Source organism: Triticum urartu, chromosome 6A (genome assembly GCF_056163025.1).
Source record: "Triticum urartu cultivar PI428250 chromosome 6A, HENAU_Tu73, whole genome shotgun sequence".
Classification (NCBI taxonomy): domain Eukaryota; kingdom Viridiplantae; phylum Streptophyta; class Magnoliopsida; order Poales; family Poaceae; genus Triticum; species Triticum urartu.
In genome coordinates this window covers 585,770,999-585,779,964 of record NC_141878.1, presented here as the reverse complement: position 1 = coordinate 585,779,964, position 8,966 = coordinate 585,770,999, and the positions used below count along the sequence as shown (strand labels likewise).

Sequence of the window (8,966 nt, the reverse complement as noted above, 5' to 3'; positions counted from 1 at the left end):
GAGAAGCAGCATCGAGGCCACTAATTAATATTAGTTCTACGTTTGCCACTAATATATCCATCTGTCATGTTTGAATAATAATTGCCATGTTGCCAATATTTGTAGAAACTATGGACACCGCCCGAGACGAAGTACAAGAAGAGTTGTTGGGGGACATAATCGCACAAGGAAGTGATGCCGTCTGCTCGTTATTTCTCAACGACACCGATGGTCTAGAAGCAGCTGGCTATGATTATGATGGCTCCGGTGACCTAATGCCGGTGCAAGAAGGAGACCGTGAGGACGGCTCCGATGACCCAATGCCGGTGCAAGAAGGAGACCGTGATGACGTCTCCGGTGACCGAACCGAGTCCGGCCAGGTATATATATTAGTTAAGCTTCTGCTGACTAGCTAATTGATGCATTCATTGTTTTGGTATGTACACATATTAATTAAGTCTTTGTTCTTTTTTCGAGCCCTCCGGATCGAGCACAACTTCGGTAAAGAGACGAGGCCCGAAGAAAAAGTTGAGCTCGGATGAAAAGTTTGAGATCATAGCAATCGCGCCCGATGGCCAACCGATTGGACCCCTCCGGACAAAGAGCGCATTTGTTGCTCAGTGCGGGGTTTTGGTTAGGGACAAGATCCCGATCAGCATCCAGCAATGGTTAAAGCCGGCTACAGAAGACCCTGAGGTGTCTTATGTCAATGATATGCAGAAAAATGATCTTTGGACTGAGCTGAAGTCAAATTTCACCCTACCGCCAGAGGATGATCCAGAGAAGCCAGTTAAGGAGCACTTAATCAAGTCTTTTGCTCTTAAGAGGATGGCAGAACTATTCAGGAGGTGAAAGAAAGAGCTGGATAAGTTTGTCGAAAATAATGAGACACCAGAATTCAAGGGCAGATATGAGAAGATCAGAGATCACTGGCCCGCATTTGTGGCCCACAAGACATCGGAAAAGAGTAAGAAGATGTCGGTGACAAACTAGCAAAATGCTGTGAAGAAGAAGCATCACCATCGCACAGGGTCAGGTGGCTACCTCGTAGTCCGGCCTAAGTGGGCCAAGACTGAGAATGATCTGGTTGATAAAGGGATCGAACCAGAGACAATTAACTGGCCAGACCGTTGCCAGACTAAGTTCTTCGGGGCTGGCGGAACCTTGCACCCTGTAACAGGGAAGTGCATTTGGACGAACGATCAAATGTACATACTAGTCAGGAAGCTTCAGCAGTATATCGAAGCAGCGCAGCAAGGGACGTTCTTTCCAGACAGAGAGAACGACGAGCTCACAATGGCCCTCGGGAATCCTGAGCACCCTGGACGGACACGAGGCACGCCAGGCTCCATTCCGTGGAAGGTTGGGTTTCCGGACGCAGGCGGTTACAAATTCCGGGAGAGGAGGAAAAAATTGCAGCAGACCCAAATGCAGGCGCTGCAAGCAAGGGTACAAGCGATAGATGAACGAGAAGCAAATCGCAGCAAACGTACTGCCGAAGCTTCCCCTAAAGCTACCCCGCCATGTCAACAAAGAAACAGCGTGGCTTCCACCGAGCTGCTTCAGCCGGAGCATGCCTTGACGGCTCCTGCCAGCTATCCCGTGGATGCTATCACGGAGTCTCAAAATTGCCACCTTATGATGCAATGGATGAATTTGAAGGTCAAGGCGGCTGTTGGCTCTATTTATCCTACTGAACTGGCGCAATTTTTCACTGCCGGCCGATTCCAGAAGGATATGCTAGGGTGATGGTGGATGAAATAACGGAGGGATTTGAGGACCTCCAGCTTGACCACCCTACCGGTGAAGGGGAGACTAGGCTGGGGTCTGCTCTGAAGACTCCATGCCTATGGCAGAAGGAGCTCATCAACCTTCCGAACTGGACGCCTCCGCCTCCTCCTCCTCTGGCAAGTCAGGGCACTCCGCCTCCTCCACCGCCTCCTCCTCCGGCGAGTCAGGGCACTCCACCTCCTCCACCGCCTCCTCCTCCGGCGAGTGACGATCAGGGCACTCGATCGGCTCCTTCTCCAGCGCGTGGCGGCACTCCGCCTGCGCCGACGCGCCCGAGCAGCCAGCCTCCTCCTTCTCCGCCTCGTCAGCAAGGGCGGAAGAGACCTGCCGCCGCTCCGGCTGCTCCGGCGCGTCGTAGTCCTTCTCCTCCGCCTCGTAAGCAAGTAAAGAAGTCAACCGCTCTGTTTGCTCTGCCGGCGTCTAGCAGTACAGCCAGAGGCGGGAGGAAATACAGATTTGGTCCTTCTCTGAAGACTCCAGAGAAGTTACCATACGAGAGGAGGAGAACGCCGAGATCGCACGAGAAGAAGTGAGGAACTACTTTGAAGGGGTGAAAGCAAAGAAACATCCACCTCCGGAGGAGAAGGTAGATCCGGTGAAAGCGAAGCGCACTCTGGCTGCCCTGACAAAACCACCCAAGTCTCCGCCGAAAGGAAACTATGAGCGCATTATTGAAAAGGAATTTGCCGAAGCAGAGCGGTCGGGAAGTACTATCAGTGATCAAAGGCTGAAAGAACGACGAGCTGGGAAACAAATTGCCCAGCTCGGCGAACAAGCGAAGCAATTGTGCCCCCCGCTCAAGGTGCCTAGCGACAACGTCGCTAATGATCCGAGGATGGTGCCTGGTTATAGCAATCTTGGCGATTACCTGCCCGACGATGTACATTATGATTTCATGGAGGTGCAGATACAAAGATACGAGTACGGGAAGCCTCTTGTCAAAGATGAAAGATCTCTATCAACGATGATGCGAAGATTGCATGATTGGTACTTAAAAATCTGCAAAGACTCTGGGGGGAGGAGTACTTTGTATGTGAAAGTTAAAAAGGAGCATGACCTCGTTGGAATTGAACTGTTGCCTGTTCCATTTGAGGAGTTATTTCAGTTTTTCAATCAATTGGCCCTCGATAAAACAACGGTCGCCTGCTACTGTCTGTAAATAGTACTACTTCTGTCATTAAGTCTCTCTATATAGCTCAGCTCTTTCATTGCATGTATTTATAATCATCCTCAATATATTATGCAGATTGAAGATCGCCGAATTGAAGAAAAGACAAGTCGGTGATATTGGGTTCGTTAACACATATCTCATAGATGCAACTCAGGTTAAATTTAATGCCGCAGATACCGAGGCCAACTTGCTACGATCGTTGGTAATAAATGAAAAAATATATAATACTCTTTCCTTACAACTTCAAGTGAGTGTTACTGTCTTGTGCGTATTCGGTTTCCCTTATATATTAGTCAAGGTTATAGTAATGTAATTGATGAGTTATGCATGCGTGTGCAGTTACCACTATATTCTCCTAAAGATTAAGCTTGAGCAGGGACTAGTAACCGTCTTAGACTCAAGACGAAAAGATCCCCAGGACTATGCAGAGATGACTCAAATGCTCGAGAAGTAAGTTAAATCGATCATTATCCACCATATCAGCAACTTTGTTCATTTCCTGATATATCAAGTAATTGTTTTCTTTGTCTGGCAGGGTTTGGAAAAAATTCTCCAAAAAAGCTCCAGGACTCCCGAAGAAGCTGCAATTTAGACACCCGAAAGTAAGTACTATAGTAGCATGTTCCGCGCATCTCCTATTGATTCAAGCGCTAGTTTGATCAATACCATTTGGCATTCTTGCTTATCAGTTTGATTGACCTCTATTTCTTGTAAAGTGGTTGTGGCAGGAACAAGGGAATGATTTCTGTGGATACTACGTTTGCGAGTCCATCCGCCACACGACCTGTGAGCGGGGCTACACTGACGAACAATATGAAGTACGTAAATAACAACATTCACAATTTTATTTTATTACCATCATTTGTGTTGAGTTTCATTCATTCATATATATATATATATATGTATTGACCCCCTTCTTCAAATTAGATGTTTCGGAAGCGGGATGAACTCCTAGCACCAGCTCGCATGCGAGCAATTCAAGGGGAATTGGCGGCATTCTTTCTTGACCACGTGATCGCTGAAGACGGAGAATACTATGTGGACCATGAGTCCGTATGATTATATTTGTAAGAGATAATTATTGTATATATGTAGCCGGTAGTGTTGGATAGATATACGAGAACTTGTTGTTCGACCAATCTCTCGGAGAAGGAGAGGTGGTCGATATCACTTCTCTCTGTATGCATATATGTTCATGACGATCTTCTGTTTCCTTCGTTTGCTTACTAGCTAGCTAGCGTGTCTAGTCCTCTCTATACGTATGTATAGTACGTAGCGTCGACCAAGCACGGACATAAGAGAGGACACTTCTCTCTATTAATTATAGCTAGCTAACACAATATATGAAACACCTAAATTAACCCTCCAAAACCCGCAAACCCCCCCCCCCCACCCCCACTTTCAAAAAAAAACAAAAACCCCAGCCACAGAAATGCTGACGCATGGATGCCTATTGGTCCCGGTTGGTGCCACCAACCGGGACCAAAGGGTCTCCTGCCTGGGCTCCGCACACAGGCCACGTGGAGGCCCATCTGTCCCGGTTCTGGATTGAACCGGGACTAAAGGGACAGGGCATTAGTACCGACCCTTTAGTCCCGGTTCAGGAACCGGGACAAAAGGCCCTTACGAACCGGGACAACAGGCCCTTTTTCTACCAGTGTTACAGTAACTAGCTATGTTACCACATACTTCTCTTTCTTCATTAATTACATGCCACATCATCTTTTGCCTAGATAAGTGTGATGTTATCACCTATGTTACTTTCACTGTGGGTAGTCTCAGACTATAGATGGAATGCATCCATCAGCCCACCTGTGCGCCGTAGGATCGGAGGAAGCGGGGACGTCTCATTTGCCTCCCGGGACCTGCGCGAGAGGATTTAATGAGGGCTAATTATGGATGCTTCCCTTTAATTACGGGAGTTTTGAATTAATCACATCTTATTAGTTTCCAAACTACTAGTGATTTTCTTCCAACAAATATTTTTTTGCAGATTCATTTATGTGCAAGGAACATCTTTTTTTATTTATTGCAATGTGCTTCCAATAAACAAATACAAAAAATAGTTGTTCCCGTAGATGCATTTTTTCATGGGAAGTTTGCATTGAAGCATTCCTTTTTGTCAATGGAAGCACACCATCACGTTCCAAACATATTATTCAGTCATAGAAGCATTACTTTTACCGATGGAAGCACCCTTTCACATTGCGATGCAAACATATTAATTCAATCATGTGATAAAAAAACTTCTTATTTTGTATCCATGGAAGCAACATTTCTATGATACGGAAGCACTTTTTACTTGCTTTGGAAAAATATATTTGGTGTACCAAAAATAATATTCAAATTTGATATAAACATTTGTTTTGCCAAAGGAATCGTCTGGAAACACAAAACAAAAATAGACAGCGCCTCAAAATTCATCTGATACAACCAATATACAGTTCTTTCTACAACAACCGCTACAACACTAATTTCACTTATGCATAGTCAGCTTCGATTTACATTTTCAATTAACTGATCATAGGAGAGCTCCTCACATGTCACTAGTTCTTCAACGAGGTCGCCTCCAATAAGAAGTGATGTCTGGTCCTGCACACTCTACACTAGTAACATTCTGTTTGAAATAAAGATGTGCCTGAATCAGGTGGGAAAAATATCTGTACACGCAAAAGATGAGAAAGAAACAATGAAGCTAACCTCGGTAGTGGTTGGAAGAAGCAAAATGCATGTACAATAATATCACTGAAAGAAGACTCACGGGTGTTGGTTCAGGCACTCACTTGCTCGAACCAATACGTCTAGACAACAACAGAAGCACACATTGGCGATGCTTGAAGCCGGCATTTACTACCATGGAAACATTTATAAGTAGATTTTAGAAGTATCTTGTATGTTTTTCATGGAAACATAAATGAGATTCAATGAAGCATACATTGGTAGTGGTTGAAACAAAAAAATTGTTGCCAAAAGAAAAATGTATGAACAATAATTTTATTAGAAGAAGCAACGTTTCCATGGCTGTAACACAAACTAATATTGGTTGAAGCAGTTGAGGTGTGATTCGGAAGCACAATTTGCAGGAACTATGAAAATATGCTATATACATATGATTCATCTTTAATGCAAGCATAGAGCATTGAACATAGAAACAAATTTTCTAGCCCAAAGAAGCATAGCTCAATGACAAAGAAGAATAAAAGAATAGTTCAAGGAACAGAATACGTGTTATTTGGAAGCATGGAATTTTGAAGTTACATCAAATCAGTATGAAGCATGGAAAGAGTGCTCCGATGAGGAATTACTGGGGAGGATGCATGTGCTATGTCAATAGTAGCCAATTTAACTAGAAGATAACACTGAAATGCAAATTAAAAAATGTAGACACCAACATGCAGATGCATCTTTCTGCCAAATATACTGGAAATTCAATAACAATTGTTGAAGAATTTCCTGGAGAAAAATATCTATACATTTGTAGTATACTTTGGAAACTCCATATATAGGAAGCATGTAAAGGTTAATATCTCAACAATTCTCAACTTCATTGGAAGCATTGAATGTCGGCACTAGAAAATAACAACGATTGTTGTCAACATAGCAATGGAAGTTTGGGTGAGCTGAAAACCAAAAACAACTAAATTGCTTGATGGTTCGCAAAAAAAATGCATGCAGTGACGCATGCCAGACCAATCAAGCGTATCATGTCGACTTTCGAATCCGGGACTTGACTATCCTTGAGATAGCAGTTCCCTGGTCAGGAAAGCGGAGTCACTAGAACGATATGAGATACATGCACATCTCGATAAGCCAATCCCAATCCCTTCAACCGAACCTTTACCAAAAGGGGAAACTGTAACAACAATGACCCTGACTCGGATTCCAATAGGGCTTCTGCTTCTTCTGCTTGGCAAGGTCAAGTATATACACAGTCTAAAGCCACAAGAGAAGGTATGATAGGACAAGTGCCGTTCGATGCCTTGTGTAAACATTTCCATGTTCTGGTCCGGGTGTGGCCCAGCTTTCATATCTTATTGGGATAGCTACATTGCCCTGGCCGGGTATTGCGAAGGAAGGAAACACCTTGTCCGAGTCAGGCGATGCTAAAGGATGGATTAAAAAACTCATGGATGCTATCTCTGTTATTGCTGCTTAATGCCCTATTTATACCTATCTAGCTTATAGCTGGGATTTCTAGAAAGATAAGCTGATGCAGCCCTCAGGGATGGAGTGCCTAAACTAACCTTCCTGAACAAAAGTAGCAGAGGTGTCAGCGACGACATATGTGGTTCTATGTAGCTGCAACTAGGATCAATCTTGATAGTAACCATGGTGCATGCTGTTACTAGCTAGGGTACCAACTGCATGTATATATAGGCTTATGTCTTCCTTGATCGTAACCATGGTGCATGTTGGCCCAAGTTACACGTTTCAGTGCAATGTGACAACTATTGGTGCATGTGGCCCTTATACCAAGTGCTAGTGCAAAGAGATCAAGATTGATACATATCGGCCCATTGTCACATCTTGAAGTGCTATGTGGATCCAATCTGACTACAAAAATTGGTGAAAGTTTGGACCCCTTATAGCATGTCATTTTCTCAATAGAGTGACTGCATCAAGGAGTACAAATCAGTATATCGTCCATTTCTGAAATAATTCCCTAGGGCCTGTTGCCGTAGCTAGCTCCATGAAATCCAAAATCAATCGTGGTCTCAACAATGCAAGAATATGTTAACCCTTACTTTGTCCGCAGGCTTGGATGACGTGTTCTCTGATGAGTCACACGATGGCGGGCGGCAGGCACATGTGTAGGTACGTCCCTCGCTTTTTGTCTGCAGGTTGCAGCACTAGCCTATATAATAAGCTCCGAGAAAGCACACAGCTAGGGTAAGCCAACTGCAAGGCAGCTTATAAACGCAAGCAGCAGCTCAGTTACCATGGGGAACACCGGCAAGGCCGTGGTAGTTCTCAGTATTCTTGTTTTCCTGCAGATCTGGTGCGGCGCCGGGCAAGTCCATGACGTCCGAGCGGTGATGTCGGTGAACGGATTCCAGCAAGGAGAGGAGGGCGGGCCGGCAACGTGCGACGGCCAGTACCACAGCGACGACCTTTTCCTGGTGTCAATGGCTTCGAAGTGGTTCGGACCTGGCGTCCGGTGTGCCAAGATGATCCGCATCGTGAGCTTGCCCGGGATCGTGCAGGCCATTGTGGTGGACGAATGCGCGGACGGTTGCGGCGACAACGAGCTCAGCACATCGACCGCCGTGTGGAAGGCCATGGGGCTCGACCCCAGTATGGGCGAGGTGCCCGTCCTCTGGTCGGATGTCTAACTGGAACAGTTGTGTTGTGTGCGCTGGTACTGTTTTCAACTTATATAGTTGGCCCCGACGCGAGATCGGCCTGGAATATATAGGGGGCGCGCTAGGCGCCATCCGGATGGAGCGAGCGAAAAATCAGTCGTCCCGGTTACCATTCGATCTGGTTCATTGTGGCCGTTCGATCCTAACCGCAACACCTCGTTGTCCTTCCTCGCCTCGCGCGAGTCGCGCCTGCCTGTTGGAATGCACCTATTCAACCGGCTACACCCACGTGATCAACTCTCAACGTTGCTCTCTCTCTAAACTAACGAACCTTTTATTTTTCACAACCTCTTACTAACGAACCTAGTCTCACGTTGTGTAATCGCATTTGCTTGGAGTTAGTTTCGGTGGTAGTTGGAGTAGTGGCCGCACCTGCTTGTGCATGTTTTCTGTATATACGTACACACACTGGATTTGATGTATATACACAAGTTGAAACCCTCTTGTGTTGTTCCCTTCCCACACTGCCATGGACTCACACGGCTTGCAGCACTGTGTTTTGGTCCATCGCAGCAGCTGTGCCGGCCGTCTTAGCGTCACCGACATCTCCACTTGTAGCAATCACGTCACCCCGTCACAGCGGCCATGCCATGCAAACGTCTCAGCGTCATCAGCAGCACCGCACCGGCCGTCACAACATCATCGACCAGGCCGCTCGCCGC

The 8,966-nt window shown here is 45.9% G+C and overlaps 1 pseudogene; it reads left to right on the top strand.

Moving 5' to 3' along the window:
* The first annotated feature begins 7,303 nt into the window (after positions 1-7,303).
* Positions 7,304-8,274, top strand: LOC147966682 (putative ripening-related protein 6 pseudogene; annotated as a pseudogene).
* The last annotated feature ends 692 nt before the right edge of the window (positions 8,275-8,966 follow it).